Genomic DNA, 17,563 nt, shown 5'->3' with positions numbered 1-17,563 from the left:
TCAGCACGCTGTAGGAAGTTCAAGTGGGAGTCACTGCTTTACAAAGACAACAACAAAGGGGAGAAGATGGCAGCTTGTGATGCACCTGTGATTAGAGTCCTCATCTCTGACTCCTTTTCCACACATTCTAGGACTGCATGCTTTCAAATCAAAAAGCTGAACTGATCGCCTTTATTAGTGGTTGTTTGGCTTCTGATTATCACTGACTTTAGTTTGTCCTCCTTTATTTACACTGCAAAGAAGTGAGAACGTGATTATACAGCAGTTTAAGGATTTTATCACACTTTACTCTGATTATTGTCACCTGGTCTGAACCGCTCAAAGAAAACTGAAGAGAATTTGAGAAATATGGAGCCATCAGCAAAGCCTGAGGAGCCCAGAAGGATTTTACAACTAAAAAGTTTAGAGGTTTCAAACGGGGAGCAGCTTTTAACCGAGGCTAAATGAGGGAACAAAGAATCCACAGAGCCGCTCCTCTTCCTGGAATGAGCGGCAGCTTGATGACCCCTCCCTCTGCTTCCTGCTCTCCAATCACAGCGAGCTCCACTCTGTCCATATATTTCCTGGTTCCCTCCCCTTCAGATCTACAGTTTGAAGATGGGTGTGACCAACATGTGCTGACGTGCAGCAGCTGACAGGCCCCGTTCACTGCAGAAACACATGCTGTTCAGATCAGAGCTCAAACTAGCTGCACTTCTGAGGAAGTGAAACTCAGACAGTCGTTGCCACTGAGAGGTGAAATGGCGCAGAAAGGAGTTCAGCTGGACCGGGAAACCTTCTCTTGTTCCATCTGTCTGGATCTACTGAAGGATCCGGTGGCTATTCCCTGTGGACACAGCTACTGCATGAACTGTATTAAAAGCTTCTGGGATGAAGAGGAGGAGAAGAAAATCCCCAGCTGCCCTCAGTGCAGGCAGACCTTCACACCGAGGCCTGTCCTGCTGAAAAACACCATGTTAGCAGTTTTAGTGGAGGAACTGAAGAAGACTGGACTCCAAGCTGCTCCTGCTGATCACTGCTATGCTGGACCTGAAGATGTGGCCTGTGATGTCTGCACTGGGAGAAAACTGAAAGCCCTCAAGTCCTGTCTGGTCTGTCTGGCCTCTTACTGTGAGAAACACCTGCAGCCTCATTATGATGCTGCTCCGTTAAAGAAACACAAGCTGGTGGAGCCCTCCAAGAAGCTCCAGGAGAACATCTGCTCTCGTCACGATGAGGTGATGAAGATGTTCTGCCGTACTGATCAGCAGAGTATCTGTTATCTCTGCCCTGTGGATGAACATAAAGGCCACGACACAGTCTCAGCTGCAGCAGAAATGACCGAGAGGCAGAGACAGCTCGAAGTGAGTCGACAAAACATCCAGCAGAGAATCCAGGACAGAGAGAAAGATGTGAAGGTGCGTCAGCAGGAGGTGGAGGCTATCAATGGCTCTGCTGATAAAGCAGTGGAGGACAGTGAGAAGATCTTCACCGAGCTGATCCGTCTGATGGAGAAAAGAAGGTCCGATGTGAAGCGGCAGCTCAGATCCCAGCAGGACACTGAAGTGAGTCGAGTCAAAGAGCTTCAGGAGAAGCTGGAGCAGGAGATCACTGAGCTGAAGAGGAAAGACGCTGAGCTGAAGCAGCTCTCACACACAGAGGATCACACCCAGTTTCTACACAACTACCCCTCACTGTCAGCACTCAGTGAATCTACAGACTCATCCAGCATCAACATCCGTCCTCTGCGCTACTTTGAGGACGTGACAGCGGCTGTGTCAGAAGTCAGAGACAAACTACAGGACGTTCTGACAGAGACATGGACAAACGTCTCGCTGACAGTGACTGAGGTGGAGGTTTTACTGTCAGGACCAGAGCCCAAGACCAGAGCTGGATTCTTAAAATATTCATGTGAAATCACACTGGATCCAAACACAGCAAACACACAGCTGTTATTATCTGAGGGGAACAGAAAAGTAACATTCATGAGTCAACAACAGTCTTATTCTAGTCACCCAGACAGATTCGCTGGATGGTCTCAGGTCCTGAGTAGAGAGAGTCTGACTGGACGTTGTTACTGGGAGGTGGAGTGGAGAGGGAGGAGAGTTTTTATAGCAGTCGCATACAAGAATATCAGCAGAGCAGAGAGTGAATGTTTATTTGGATTCAATGACAAATCTTGGGCGTTACATTGTGACACAAACAATTATAAATTTTGTTACAACAAAGTCCAAACTCCCGTCTCAGGTCCTCGGTCCTCCAGAGTAGGAGTGTACCTGGATCACAGTGCAGGTATTCTGTCCTTCTACAGCATCTCTGAAACCATGACTCTCCTCCACAGAGTCCAGACCACATTCACTCAGCCTCTCTATGCTGGACTTTGTTTTTTTTTATTCTCCTGGAGACTCTGCTGAGTTCTGTAAAGTGAAATAGTCAGAAGTCCTTTCAGGGACAGTGGGTTAAACTCTGTGTTTTAATCCTTAAACTTCTTTTGTCTTCATGTTTGTTGCTGAGAGCTGATTGTTGGGGCATTTCTTCACCTGTCAATCAAACACTGTGGGCGGGACTTTGACGTCTTCTCATCAGCTGCTGTGGAAATGTTGGAGCTCCTTCCTGTGTCTGTTTAGCCATGGAGGCCATCACTGCTCAGGATGACTTTTGTTTCTCTGCATGAAAATGGAAACTTGTCTGAGCTCTAAATGTTTGTTGAATATTTGGATTGATGTATTTGTATGTTGTTGTTTCTCTTCCACTGCATGGGTCTGAAGAGAGAAAGCAGCAGACCTTCCTTTATCGGAGAGACTTTGTTCTCACTTTGGAAAGAAATCTAGAATTACATTCACATTTATTTGTTTGGCAGAGCAAATGTTGTTGTTGTTGTTGTTGTTGTCCAAATGAGGGACTATGAGGGATTATAAAGTGTAATTCTCCTGATCAGAATCAATAAGGAGATGCTTCATTCTTTTCTTTGACAGAGCTGAGATTCTGCTCAAACACACTGATTGTGTGGATGAAGTGAATCTGAGTCATTTACCAGACTTTACTGATGGGATGTGTGAACAAACTGAAGGTTTACATGATGAATAAAGCAACATGAACAAAGTCTTTTCTTCTCCTCTTCATTCCAGGGTATCAGACAGAGCTGATGGAGAAAATGTGAAACTAATCTGAGAGTAGAACTGAGGCAGTTTTCCTCCTGAAACACCACAAAGTACAGAGTTCATGTTCAGAGCAGAAGAGCGTTTGTCAGTCAGTCTCTGTCACTAAAACAGCTTTGTCACAGAGAAATGAGCAGAGTTTTCTGTCACTTGTTGCTTTTTACAACCAACATTTTCTTTGTGCACTTAGTCAATAAAGGTGATTTATTACACAGACTTCAAAGAGTGGAGAAACAGTCAGAATTCATTTGGTCAAGTTTGGCTGTGAAGAAGTTCACTTGAGTCCTGACACACAGAAGACAACAGATATCGTGTCGCCGTGGACTTGAGCTCATTTCATTTCTTGTCGTGTTGATTTTCATGAAGGTGAAACTTCAGAATGAGGCTGTCATGTTGCTTCAGTGTTTCGCTCTGTCACCTCACAGCCACACCATCCTGGGACTCATTTTGTCCAGGGTGGAATCAAAACTGAATGAAAGTGAAGCTGCAGCTAACTGAGGGGGAAACTGAGACTCTTGTGAGGAGAAAAAGCAGCAGGCAGGCGTCTCTGTGCTGATTTGACACTTTAATGTCCCAGTGGTCCCTGAAGGCAACAGTCTGACATCTGGCTGTTGATTTAGTCCCAAAGCAGAATGTGCTGATAAAATGTTGTCTTATAAATCAGCTGTGATGATGAAACCATGCTAAACTTGCACTGCTGCTACCATTACTACAGCTGCTGTATCACTGCAGATCCTTATTATTACAGTAAGAATGATCAATATGATGCATCTAATAATATATAGAAGGCTAAGTGTTGACCAGCAACATGGCACAAATAAATATAATGAAGCTCAGGGTGAAATGTGCAGTTTTGAGGATTTAAAGGACATAATTACAGACTGAGACAGTTGCTGTAGTTTCCCAGCATGCTCTCTGTTGTGTTGCTGCTGTTTCAGGTGTGTTAGATGGTCTCTGGTCTGTGTGTCGCTCTGCAGGACTGGAGGATCCACGTGGACCAGATGCATGAACACAGAGACGGGATCTAGTCCTCGCTCAGAGAGGCCAAGGTGCGTTCACTGACCTGGTTCAATAATCGCAGCAGTGATGGCTGTTGAACTGATGTCTGTGTGTGTCTCTGGCTCCACCTGCTGTTTCTTATTTTAATCTACACTGAAGAACTTGTGTGCACACTTTTTAATATTTTCCTTCTCTACAATGAGCCTCTGCTGCGTGAAACCTTCTTTACAACATACAGAACTGATGTGGCGAGATACTGCAGTACTACTTCTTGTGAAACACTGTCAGTACGCTGCAGCAAGTATTAATGTTTTCACTGCACACGTGCTCTAAATGAACTCCCTGCATTAAGCCTGTCACCATTTCAGCGTCGCTCCTGTTAGAAACCATATTTTATTGGTTGAAATGACAAACAGAGTTGAAGTTGAGCTTGAATGGAAGGAAACTGACAGTGAAGAAGAGAAATAGAACAAGTTATCCAGAAAGCAGGAACATTCAGACTATAGAGGCGTTGTTGTCTTTAAAGTCCAAAGTCTGTGTTTAAATGATCGACTCTGATGGAACAGACGATGCGAGCTGTGAGAAGTGATGACAATAAATAACCCAGGTGAGACAGTGAATGTGCACAGTCCTCTCGTTTGTCTTCTCCCTGATCTTCAGGGGAAAACAGCTGATGTTACATCACCACACCTGTCAGCCTGCACCTGATACCATGAAGCTACCATCATTAGATTCTTCTGTTCAGCTTCATTTGCTCAGTTTGAGCAGATTTGAGCAGATGTGATTATTTCCAGCGCAGCTTCCCTCAGCTCCTCCACAGAGAGAAAAACAGGGAATGAATCCTTGATGCTCTGCGGCTCTTCCTCCAGAATCTCCTCCTGTTCTGTTGTCTCTCATCTGACCCTGCGTGAGCCAGCAGAGCACTGACCTCTTTCCTCTTCTTGCAGAGACTTCAGAGCAACTTCTTGAACCTTAAGATCTTTTCAGGGAAGTCTATTTGAAAACTGCTGTTTCCACAATTCATCCAATCTCACAGCCGAGATACGATCAGCAGTCAGTTCAGGTTGTTCACAGTCGGCTCCACCGGTACCACCCGGCCCGTTAACAGTCCACCCCAACATCGTCTGAATAGATGTACTCCATGAAGTACGGCCGTCTGAACAGACCCTGCTGTCCTGGTATATTGCTCGCACTTACAGGCGTTTTCTTCTGTGTAAAGACATCTGGCACTTCACAGTACAGGTCACTGTCCAGACCAGCTACCTTCAAATCTGACTCCATGCAGCTTCCCTCAACCTTTTCTTGGCCCGTAGTGTGTAAGAACATCTTTGGTCCTCTTGCTGAGATATCCCGCCTGTTCATCAGACTCTCTGTGCAGAATGATGCTGGACTCCCTCAGTCTAGAAACGTGTAAATCTCCTCAACTTTACAGCCTTTTTATGCTCCACCTTGACTGGAAGGATGGAGAGTTTGTAATCAGGCTCACCAGCCCCAGTTAGACCACTGGTTTGTCCTGCAGCCAGAGCACTGCCCCCTGCTGTCGCTATCAGTAACTGCCTGCTGCTTCTCTGCTCCCTTTTCCTTCAGGTGGACATGAAGCATGCTGGGACGTCTGGATCCACAAACATGACAATCTCCTCCTGCAGTCTTTACTCATGTGCCCTCTGCACAAACTACACAACAGATTCCACGCTCTTTCAGGAAGGCAGTCTCATCACTACGACTCTCTCTACGTTTTTGAGAAAGGTGCCGAAGATGTGGAAGACATCCCTGTCCCCAAAAAGGGACGTTCCAGCGACCTCTGCAACTTCAGGCCCGTGGCACCGTTTCTCTTCACACTTCTGACTTTTGCTCCGACTCTGGGACGAGCCACCTCCAGAAGATCGTCGGCTGTGTCACAGATGACAGCGAGGACGAGTACAGAGACCTGATTGAGAGCTTCATCGGATGGTGCGACAGCAACCACCTCCAGCTCAACCCAGGAAAAACCAAGGAGCTGGTGGTGGACTTCAGACGCAGCAAAAGGCCCCACAACCCTGTTGTTATAAGGGGTGAGGCAGTAGAGATGGTGGACACCTCTCTAAGTTCCTGGGGGTGCACCTCAACAACAAACTGGGCGAGCTGGTGAGGAAGGCCAGCTCGGTGGTGGGCGTGGAACTGGACGGTGTGGAGGATGAGAGGGAAAACCATCATGGACAACCCTTCTCATCCTCTCTATGCTGAGCTGAGCTCCTCCAGCCACAGACTCATCCAGCCCCGAGCCTCAAAGCGCTTTGGAGGCTCATTTGTGCCGTCAGGCTCCACAACACCACAGCACCAAGCTGACAGATTTGTGCCTGATCATATGAGACATTTATCTGGTTGTAAATAATTATTATGGATCGTATAGTGTGTTAATACTTCTACAAAAAAAGCAATGTAACATCCAGAGTCAGATTCCTAGCATGTGCACACACACCTGGGCATTAAAGCAGATTCTGATTCTGATGAAGGTTTCAGAATCAAAAGTTTACAATATTTTAATATGACATTATAAGATTAATCTAATCAAACCCAGTCAATTTAACAGTTATACATTACAAAAACTAAAACTAATAAATACAGATGCAACGTTTACTACAAATAAAAGTGAACCAGATGTGACCTGCCATGCAGCGTCCCTCGCTGTCCCTCAGGTTGGGACACAGGGACACATACATGGCGGTGAGGTTTGCCGTCTGTCCTTCTCCTAGGATTATTCTCAATTTACTGTTATCTTCAAGTTCTTTAAAATCTATTAATAGATGGAGGTTCTCAAAAATTTGCTTCTTCTGCTTCTACATTTATCACATTTCAGGAGAAAGTGTGTCTCTGTCTCCTCACCTGTCCTACAGTGCTGACAGACTCTATCCTCTCTTGGTAACCAGGACTTTTTATGTCTCCCTGTTTTAATTGCAGGGTCACTGAGTCTGAACTTGGTAAGAAGCTGCTTGATATCTCTGACAGCACAGACATATTCAGCCATTTCATAATCTCTGTTTAGGCCCAGATAACAATCTAGTTTGTGTTCCTAATAAGTCTTTTTCATTGGGTGGTGGTTTGGTTTACTCTGACTGGTGTTTGTAAAGCAGTGCTGACTTGAGAAAGGTGTGTGTGACATGTTGCAGGATTTGTTAGTCTCAGGACTTGCTGGCATAAGGGACTCTCTTCAGGGTTCAGTTCTTGGGTTTCAAGAGGTTTGAATTGGAGGGAGGCTTGGAGACTTGGTCTGAGGTGCATCAGAAAGTTTAGTGCCGTCATTTAGCTTTTATCCAAAACGTCTTATAATTGCTATACATGTCAGAGGTCGCACGCCTCTGGAGCAACGAGGGGTTATGTGTCTTGCTCAGGGACACATTGGTGGACGTGTCACAGCGGGGATATGAACCCGGGTCTCTCACACCAAGGCTTGTGTCTTATCCACTGCTCCATCACCTCCCTATTATCAGTGGAAACCGCTCTAATTCTGCCCTACATGCATTTGTAGGAGACTTTCTCTGAATGTTCAGGACGTTTCTGCAGAATTCTGCATGTAGGGTCTCAGTGGGAGGCTCCTCCCATCTGTTGTTGAAAGTGAGGGGCCATAACCAACCAGCCTGTGACCAACAGCAGCAGAACTGTCCTTGTCGTGTTTGTTTGGTTTCACCACACGCAGGGAAATGAAGTCGAGCACGTTCAGCCACAAATAGCCTAATTCCCCTGTACTTACTTGACCCTGAGCTTCTCCCACTGAACTGACTCTTAGCTCACTGGGCTTTGGTCTTGTTTTAAATGTTTGTGTGTCTATTTATTGAACTATAAATAAATAAAATTTGAGGTTGATATTTTGCACAGCTTGTTGTCTTGTGCTTTTTTTACCTCTGGGTGGTCAGTTCTGAGCTACAGAGGGCTGTTGCGACTGGTGTATTACTGTAGCTTCAGGTTCTAAGGTGAGGAAAAAGCAAAGCATTCTGGGTCGTCGCTCCACCCTGAACTTGATACTGTGAGTTAAGATCACTAACTATATTCATACCAATTACCTTTTCAAGTTAATGTTTTTAATTTTCATCCCTTATCCTGACTAATAATAGCAAGTTCAGCAGTTTCCTAAAAGATCCCACTGAATGAATTTACATCTAATCTATTCAAAAACATTTATTTGACAACTGCCTCAACTTACAGCCTCCGTCTCCTTCAAGTACTCTTGTGGTAGATGACTGATGAGACACAAGCCTAAAAGCCAATGTAAATGAAAACATTTATCTCAAAGACCTACACAAGTGTTTGTCGCCTATTTCGACCCAACCAACTCTTATCACAGTCAAAATGAGATGCTAGAAATCCTGAGACTGCATTTACCATTCAACAAACATAATAGAGAAAAACATCTGCCTGAGGAGAGAACAGCTGAGAGCATCAGCTCTAATCAGTCCAACATGAAGCTGGTCTATAACAGGGCTTTAAGTCCTGAGACTGCTGAACGTTTGCATAAGATAAAGGCATTTAACCTTCAGAAAACATGCAGTATGTGTTGAATAAAATATTCTGCCTGAGCAGAGAACAGTCGAGACAATCACCTCTCATCAGTCCAACAAAGTGAAGTGGGTCAATATCAGGGCTTTAAATCCTCTTAAGTGTATAAAAAGACTCAACAGCAACATTCTTCTGGAATTCTGCAACATGCTGATTAATTAGTAGAAATAATGAAAAGGAAATGCACAAAACTCCAATTTTCATGTCCATTAAAGAGTCTTACTGAAAATATGGAACTTTCTGAGGCCGGTTTGTGTTGTTCTCCAGTTCTAACATCACGAGTCTTTGAACAGATGAGACGATCAGCTCTCAGAATCCGTCCGTCCAGTTAAATAAAGTGAGGAGGATCAGAGTGAAGACAGTCAGTCAGCAGGGGCGCTGCTAGACATATAGCTCTACTGGGGTATGCAGCTGATCCAAGGCGGGTTTAAAGAGTTTATTTAGCTGGAGGAGGATTTTCTCAGCCCATAAAGGAACTCTTCATGCTGCAGTTCATCACAAACATTCACAGTCACCACCTTTGGAGATTTGTGCTTACTGCTGCGTTAATCTGTGTGCTGCATTTTACTGCTGATGTTTAAGGTTGAGCTCATTTGAACTAAAAACTGCCCTGTTTTCAACTCTTGTGGTGATGCATTATCCAGCTGATTAGAAGGAGAAGGATTTTCTCAGCCCGTGAAGGAACACGTCAGAATATCACGTGTATTCAAAATCCCCACAACTGGAGACACGTGGTTTTTAACTGGACAGGAAGGGGATGAAAACTTGTAATCTGAAACGTAATTAAAGCTGTCAGACACATGTGGTGCCTCTGAGATGTGTAAGTTATGAAGTAGTATACAAGGGAAATACTCTGTTAAATGAGTTAAAATCCACCACTGTAATCTATCAACACATGTCCAGTCTTGTGTTGGACTTCAACACAGAACATCCATCAGTCTTTCTGTCAGATGGATTCAGTGACGAGCTGCTGTGACTCTGTCAGCCCAAACTTAATAACCTCAAACATCCCAAAACATGTTTTTTCTTAAATGAACTAAAAGAAATAAAGAAACCAAACACATAGAAAACATTTAGGCCCCAGAGTTTCCACCGCCACATGTTCAGGCAGCCAACAGCTTTGTGTTTGGTGTGCAGGGTGAACCTGGCCAAGGCCTCCATGGCCCTGAGAGGCTTCCTCACCCTGGACCCTGCTGCTCTGGCTTCTTTCTGTAAGTGAGACAACGGCAGGATGATGGTGAAGATGATGATGTATGTTTTAACAACTCCCCTCTCTGTGTTCAGTATATTTCGTAGCCCTGATCCTGTCCCTCAGTCAGCAAATGACCAGCGACCGCATCAACCTTTATCCTACCGCCGACGAGACTCTGTGGTGAGAGCTTATGTTCTGTTGGCTTCTGTTGTGGTCGTATCGGATGTGTTGCACTAACCCTCACCTCCTCCACGTCACCGGACGTGACCGTATTTGGATGAGACGGTGGAGCTAACGGCCATGTGCGGAGCTAGTTAGCTTGCTTAGCTAGGTGCATCTGTAATTCACGTTAACCGTCATTTTAACAGGGCTGACAGGTGAGAACTCAGCCTGTTAGGAGCTACTTTTACATTTGGTTCTTGATCTCAGCCAAATGTAGAAAAAGCTTCTAATGACTGTTACAGAGATTTCTTAAGGGGCTTGATTGATATAACAGAGAAAGGTGCGACAGGTGTAGGTCTGAGTCATTAGCTGACCCCACAAGTGTTCACTGACCTTCCAGCTCTAGTTATTTCCCTCATGTAACTGTCCCTGTTAGGGAGACGACTCTGGGAATCTGACAAGTTTGGGTCTTACAAGAATGTTTAGTCACAACTCAAGAAGTCAGAGACGTTTTAATCTCCAGCCTCAAATCTCACGTTCCCGAATACTATTTACAACCTGAGAGCTGACGGGAAGAATATCTGTGAGCTGGAAACTCTTCTCTACCGTCTTTCCCATGTGACCTGAATGCAGCATCAGTGTTACAGGGTGTGACTCCTGTGAACAAACTGACATAATGTGATATTACATCTATTTAAATCTCTTTACTGATGCTGTTTGAAGCTGCCAAAGGCTCAGTGAAGTGTTTCCATGTCTTCCTGCAGTGAACATCACAGCAGGTGAACAAGTGAAATGTGGAAACTGATGCACAACACAAGAGGACGCCACAGAGCCGCTCCTTTTCCTGGAATGAGCGGCAGCTTGATGACCCCTCCCTCTGCTTCCTGCTCTCCAATCACAGCGAGCTCCACTCTGTCCATATATTTCCTGGTTCCCTCCCCTTCAGATCTACAGTTTGAAGATGGGTGTGACCAACATGTGCTGACGTGCAGCAGCTGACAGGCCCCGTTCACTGCAGAAACACATGCTGTTCAGATCAGAGCTCAAACTAGCTGCACTTCTGAGAAGTGAAACTCAGACAGTCGTTGCCACTGAGAGGTGAAATGGCGCAGAAAGGAGTTCAGCTGGACCGGGAAACCTTCTCTTGTTCCATCTGTCTGGATCTACTGAAGGATCCGGTGGCTATTCCCTGTGGACACAGCTACTGCATGAACTGTATTAAAAGCTTCTGGGATGAAGAGGAGGAGAAGAAAATCCCCAGCTGCCCTCAGTGCAGGCAGACCTTCACACCGAGGCCTGTCCTGCTGAAAAACACCATGTTAGCAGTTTTAGTGGAGGAACTGAAGAAGACTGGACTCCAAGCTGCTCCTGCTGATCACTGCTATGCTGGACCTGAAGATGTGGCCTGTGATGTCTGCACTGGGAGAAAACTGAAAGCCCTCAAGTCCTGTCTGGTCTGTCTGGCCTCTTACTGTGAGAAACACCTGCAGCCTCATTATGATGCTGCTCCGTTCAAGAAACACAAGCTGGTGGAGCCCTCCAAGAAGCTCCAGGAGAACATCTGCTCTCGTCACGATGAGGTGATGAAGATGTTCTGCCGTACTGATCGGCAGAGTATCTGTTATCTCTGCCCTGTGGATGAACATAAAGGCCACGACACAGTCTCAGCTGCAGCAGAAAGGACCGAGAGGCAGAGAGAGCTCGAGGTGAGTCGACAAAACATCCAGCAGAGAATCCAGGACAGAGAGAAAGATGTGAAGGTGCTTCAGCAGGAGGTGGAGGCTATCAATGGCTCTGCTGATAAAGCAGTGGAGGACAGTGAGAAGATCTTCACCGAGCTGATCCGTCTGATGGAGAAAAGAAGGTCCGATGTGAAGCGGCAGCTCAGATCCCAGCAGGACACTGAAGTGAGTCGAGTCAAAGAGCTTCAGGAGAAGCTGGAGCAGGAGATCACTGAGCTGAAGAGGAAAGACGCTGAGCTGAAGCAGCTCTCACACACAGAGGATCACACCCAGTTTCTACACAACTACCCCTCACTGTCAGCACTCAGTGAATCTACAGACTCATCCAGCATCAACATCCGTCCTCTGCGCTACTTTGAGGACGTGACAGCGGCTGTGTCAGAAGTCAGAGACAAACTACAGGACGTTCTGACAGAGACATGGACAAACGTCTCGCTGACAGTGACTGAGGTGGAGGTTTTACTGTCAGGACCAGAACCCAAGACCAGAGCTGGATTCTTAAGATATTCATGTGAAATCACACTGGATCCAAACACAGCAAACACAGAGCTGTTATTATCTGAGGGGAACAGAAAAGTAACAAGAGTGAGACAACAACAGTCTTATTCTAGTCACCCAGACAGATTCACTGGATATTCTCAGGTCCTGAGTAGAGAGAGTCTGACTGGACGTTGTTACTGGGAGGTGGAGTGGAGAGAGAGGGAGTTCGTGTAGCAGTCGCATACAAGAATATCAGCAGAGCAGGGAGTGAATGTTCATTTGGATTCAATGACAAATCTTGGGCGTTACATTGTGACACAAACGTTATAAATTTTGTACAACAAAGTCAAAACTCCCGTCTCAGGTCCTCGGTCCTCCAGAGTAGGAGTGTACCTGGATCACAGAGCAGGTATTCTGTCCTTCTACAGCATCTCTGAAACCATGACTCTCCTCCACAGAGTCCAGACCACATTCACTCAGCCTCTCTATGCTGGACTTTGGTTTTAAATTACGGATCCACAGCTGAGTTCTGTAAAGTGAAATAGTCAGAAGTCCTTTCAGGGACAGTGGGTTAAACTCTGTGTTTTAATCCTTAAACTTCTTTTGTCTTCATGTTTGTTGCTGAGAGCTGATTGTTGGGGCATTTCTTCACCTGTCAATCAAACACTGTGGGCGGGACTTTGACGTCTTCTCATCAGCTGCTGTGGAAATGTTGGAGCTCCTTCCTGTGTCTGTTTAGCCATGGAGGCCATCACTGCTCAGGATGACTTTTGTTTCTCTGCATGAAAATGGAAACTTGTCTGAGCTCTAAATGTTTGTTGAATATTTGGATTGATGTATTTGTATGTTGTTGTTTCTCTTCCACTGCATGGGTCTGAAGAGAGAAAGCAGCAGACCTTCCTTTATCGGAGAGACTTTGTTCTCACTTTGGAAAGAAATCTAGAATTACATTCACATTTATTTGTTTGGCAGAGCAAATGTTGTTGTTGTTGTTGTCCAAATGAGGGACTATGAGGGATTATAAAGTGTAATTCTCCTGATCAGAATCAATAAGGAGATGCTTCATTCTTTTCTTTGACAGAGCTGAGATTCTGCTCAAACACACTGATTGTGTGGATGAAGTGAATCTGAGTCATTTACCAGACTTTACTGATGGGATGTGTGAACAAACTGAAGGTTTACATGATGAATAAAGCAACATGAACAAAGTCTTTTCTTCTCCTCTTCATTCCAGGGTATCAGACAGAGCTGATGGAGAAAATGTGAAACTAATCTGAGAGTAGAACTGAGGCAGTTTTCCTCCTGAAACACCACAAAGTACAGAGTTCATGTTCAGAGCAGAAGAGCGTTTGTCAGTCAGTCTCTGTCCTTTCAGCTTTCACTAAAACAGCTTTGTCACAGTGAACTGAGCAGAGTTTTCTGTCACTTGTTGCTTTTTACAACCAACATTTTCTTTGTGCACTTAGTCAATAAAGGTGATTTATTACACAGACTTCAAAAGTGGAGAAACAGTCAGAATTCATTTGGTCAAGTTTGGCTGTGAAGAAGTTCACTTGAGTCCTGACACACAGAAGACAACAGATATCGTGTCGTCGTGGACTTGAGCTCATTTCATTTCTTGTCGTGTTGATTTTCATGAAGGTGAAACTTCAGAATGAGGCTGTCATGTTGCTTCAGTGTTTCGCTCTGTCACCTCACAGCCACACCATCCTGGGACTCATTTTGTCCAGGGTGGAATCAAAACTGAATGAAAGTGAAGCTGCAGCTAACTGAGGGGGAAACTGAGACTCTTGTGAGGAGAAAAAGCAGCAGGCAGGCGTCTCTGTGCTGATTTGACACTTTAATGTCCCAGTGGTCCCTGAAGGCAACAGTCTGACATCTGGCTGTTGATTTAGTCCCAAAGCAGAATGTGCTGATAAAATGTTGTCTTATAAATCAGCTGTGATGATGAAACCATGCTAAACTTGCACTGCTGCTACCATTACTACAGCTGCTGTATCACTGCAGATCCTTATTATTACAGTAAGAATGATCAATATGATGCATCTAATAATATATAGAAGGCTAAGTGTTGACCAGCAACATGGCACAAATAAATATAATGAAGCTCAGGGTGAAATGTGCAGTTTTGAGGATTTAAAGGACATAATTACAGACTGAGACAGTTGCTGTAGTTTCCCAGCATGCTCTCTGTTGTGTTGCTGCTGTTTCAGGTGTGTAAGATGGTCTCTGGTCTGTGTGTCGCTCTGCAGGACTGGAGGATCCACGTGGACCAGATGCATCAACACACAACAGTCCTCGCTCAGAGAGGCCAAGGTGCGTTCACTGACCTGGTTCAATAATCGCAGCAGTGATGGCTGTTGAACTGATGTCTGTGTGTGTCTCTGGCTCCACCTGCTGTTTCTTATTTTAATTACACTGAAGAACTTGTGCACACTTTTTAATATTTTCCTTCTTACAAGGAGCCTCTGCTGTGTGAAACCTTCTTTACAACATACAGAACTGATGTGGCGAGATACTGCAGTACTACTTCTTGTGAAACACTGTCAGTACGCTGCAGCAAGTATTAATGTTTTCACTGCACACGTGCTCTAAATGAACTCCCTGCATTAAGCCTGTCACCATTTCAGCGTCGCTCCTGTTAGAAACCATATGTTATTGGTTGAAATGACAAACAGAGTTGAAGTTGAGCTTGAAAGGAAGGAAACTGACAGTGAAGAAGAGAAATAGAACAAGTTATCCAGAAAGCAGGAACATTCAGACTATAGAGGCGTTGTTGTCTTTAAAGTCCAAAGTCTGTGTTTAAATGATCGACTCTGATGGAACAGACGATGCGAGCTGTGAGAAGTGATGACAATAAATAACCCAGGTGAGACAGTGAATGTGCACAGTCCTCTCGTTTGTCTTCTCCCTGATCTTCAGGGGAAAACAGCTGATGTTACATCACCACACCTGTCAGCCTGCACCTGATACCATGAAGCTACCATCATTAGATTCTTCTGTTCAGCTTCATTTGCTCAGTTTGAGCAGATTTGAGCAGATGTGATTATTTCCAGCGCAGCTTCCCTCAGCTCCTCCACAGAGAGAAAAACAGGGAATGAATCCTTGATGCTCTGCAGTTCTTCCTCCAGAATCTCCTCCTGTTCTGTTGTCTCTCATCTGACCCTGCGTGAGCCAGCAGAGCACTGACCTCTTTCCTCTTCTTGCAGAGACTTCAGAGCAACTTCTTGAACCTTAAGATCTTTTCAGGGAAGTCTATTTGAAAACTGCTGTTTCCACAATTCATCCAATCTCACAGCCGAGATACGATCAGCAGTCAGTTCAGGTTGTTCACAGTCGGCTCCACCGGTACCACCCGGCCCGTTAACAGTCCACCCCAACATCGTCTGAATAGATGTACTCCATGAAGTACGGCCGTCTGAACAGACCCTGCTGTCCTGGTATATTGCTCGCACTTACAGGCGTTTTCTTCTGTGTAAAGACATCTGGCACTTCACAGTACAGGTCACTGTCCAGACCAGCTACCTCCAAGTCTGACTCCATGCAGCTTCCCTCAACCTTTTCTTGGCCCGTAGTGTGTAAGAACATCTTTGGTCCTCTTGCTGAGATATCCCGCCTGTTCATCAGACTCTCTGTGCAGAATGATGCTGGACTCCCTCAGTCTAGAAACGTGTAAATCTCCTCAACTTTACAGCCTTTTTATGCTCCACCTTGACTGGAAGGATGGAGAGTTTGTAATCAGGCTCACCAGCCCCAGTTAGACCACTGGTTTGTCCTGCAGCCAGAGCACTGCCCCCTGCTGTCGCTATCAGTAACTGCCTGCTGCTTCTCTGCTCCCTTTTCCTTCAGGTGGACATGAAGCATGCTGGGACGTCTGGATCCACAAACATGACAATCTCCTCCTGCAGTCTTTACTCATGTGCCCTCTGCACAAACTACACAACAGATTCCACGCTCTTTCAGGAAGGCAGTCTCATCACTACGACTCTCTCTAGGTTTTTGAGAAAGGTGCCGAAGATGTGGAAGACATCCCTGTCCCCAAAAAGGGACGTTCCAGCGACCTCTGCAACTTCAGGCCCGTGGCACCGTTTCTCTTCACACTTCTGACTTTTGCTCCGACTCTGGGACGAGCCACCTCCAGAAGATCGTCGGCTGTGTCACAGATGACAGCGAGGACGAGTACAGAGACCTGATTGAGAGCTTCATCGGATGGTGCGACAGCAACCACCTCCAGCTCAACCCAGGAAAAACCAAGGAGCTGGTGGTGGACTTCAGACGCAGCAAAAGGCCCCACAACCCTGTTGTTATAAGGGGTGAGGCAGTAGAGATGGTGGACACCTACAAGTTCCTGGGGGTGCACCTCAACAACAAACTGGACTGGACTGACAACACCGAGGCCCTCTACAGGAAAGGACAGAGCAGGCTGTTCTTCCTGAGGAGGCTCAGGTCCTTCAGTGTGAACACCAGGCTGCTACAGATGTCCTACCAGTCTGTAGTGGCCAGTGTCATCATCTTCACTGTGGCGTGCTGGGGAGGAGGCATCGGGACTTGTGGCGCCAACAAACTGGGCGAGCTGGTGAGGAAGGCCAGCTCGGTGGTGGGCGTGGAACTGGACGGTGTGGAGGCAGTGACCGAGAGGAGGATGAGAGGGAAAACCATCATGGACAACCCTTCTCATCCTCTCTATGCTGAGCTGAGCTCCTTCAGCCACAGACTCATCCAGCCCCGAGCCTCAAAGCGCTTTGGAGGCTCATTTGTGCCGTCAGGCTCCACAACACCACAGCACCAAGCTGACAGATTTGTGCCTGATCATATGAGACATTTATCTGGTTGTAAATAATTATTATGGATCGTATAGTGTGTTAATACTTCTACAAAAAAAGTATTCCTAGCATGTGCACACACACCTGGGCATTAAAGCAGATTCTGATTCTGATGAAGGTTTCAGAATCAAAAGTTTACAATATTTTAATATGACATTATAAGATTAATCTAATCAAACCCAGTCAATTTAACAGTAAAAATAATAAATACAGATGCAACGTTCACTACAAATAAAAGTGAACCAGATGTGACCTGCCATGCAGCGTCCCTCGCTGTCCCTCAGGTTGGGACACAGGGACACATACATGGCGGTGAGGTTTGCCGTCTGTCCTTCTCCTAGGATTATTCTCAATTTACTGTTATCTTCAAGTTCTTTAAAATCTATTAATAGATGGAGGTTTCTCAAAAATTTGCTTCTTCTGCTTCTACGTTTATCACATTTCAGGAGAAAGTGTGTCTCTGTCTCCTCACCTGTCCTACAGTGCTGACAGACTCTA

General features: G+C 45.6%; 2 pseudogenes; both read left to right on the top strand.

Annotated features, from left to right (window-relative positions):
• Positions 1 to 654: 654 nt before the first annotated feature.
• On the top strand, positions 655 to 3,084 carry LOC119903807 (annotated as a pseudogene).
• An 8,007-nt stretch (positions 3,085 to 11,091) lies between these two features.
• On the top strand, positions 11,092 to 13,453 carry LOC119903809 (annotated as a pseudogene).
• Positions 13,454 to 17,563: the final 4,110 nt, after the last annotated feature.

This window comes from Micropterus salmoides, unplaced genomic scaffold (genome assembly GCF_014851395.1).
Source record: "Micropterus salmoides isolate LMB-PRFRI ecotype aquatic unplaced genomic scaffold, ASM1485139v1 Ms_hic_scaffold_15, whole genome shotgun sequence".
In the NCBI taxonomy this organism is placed as follows: Eukaryota; Metazoa; Chordata; class Actinopteri; order Centrarchiformes; family Centrarchidae; genus Micropterus; species Micropterus salmoides.
Note: the sequence above shows the minus strand (reverse complement) of the source record. Positions and strands in the feature narration are given on the sequence as shown.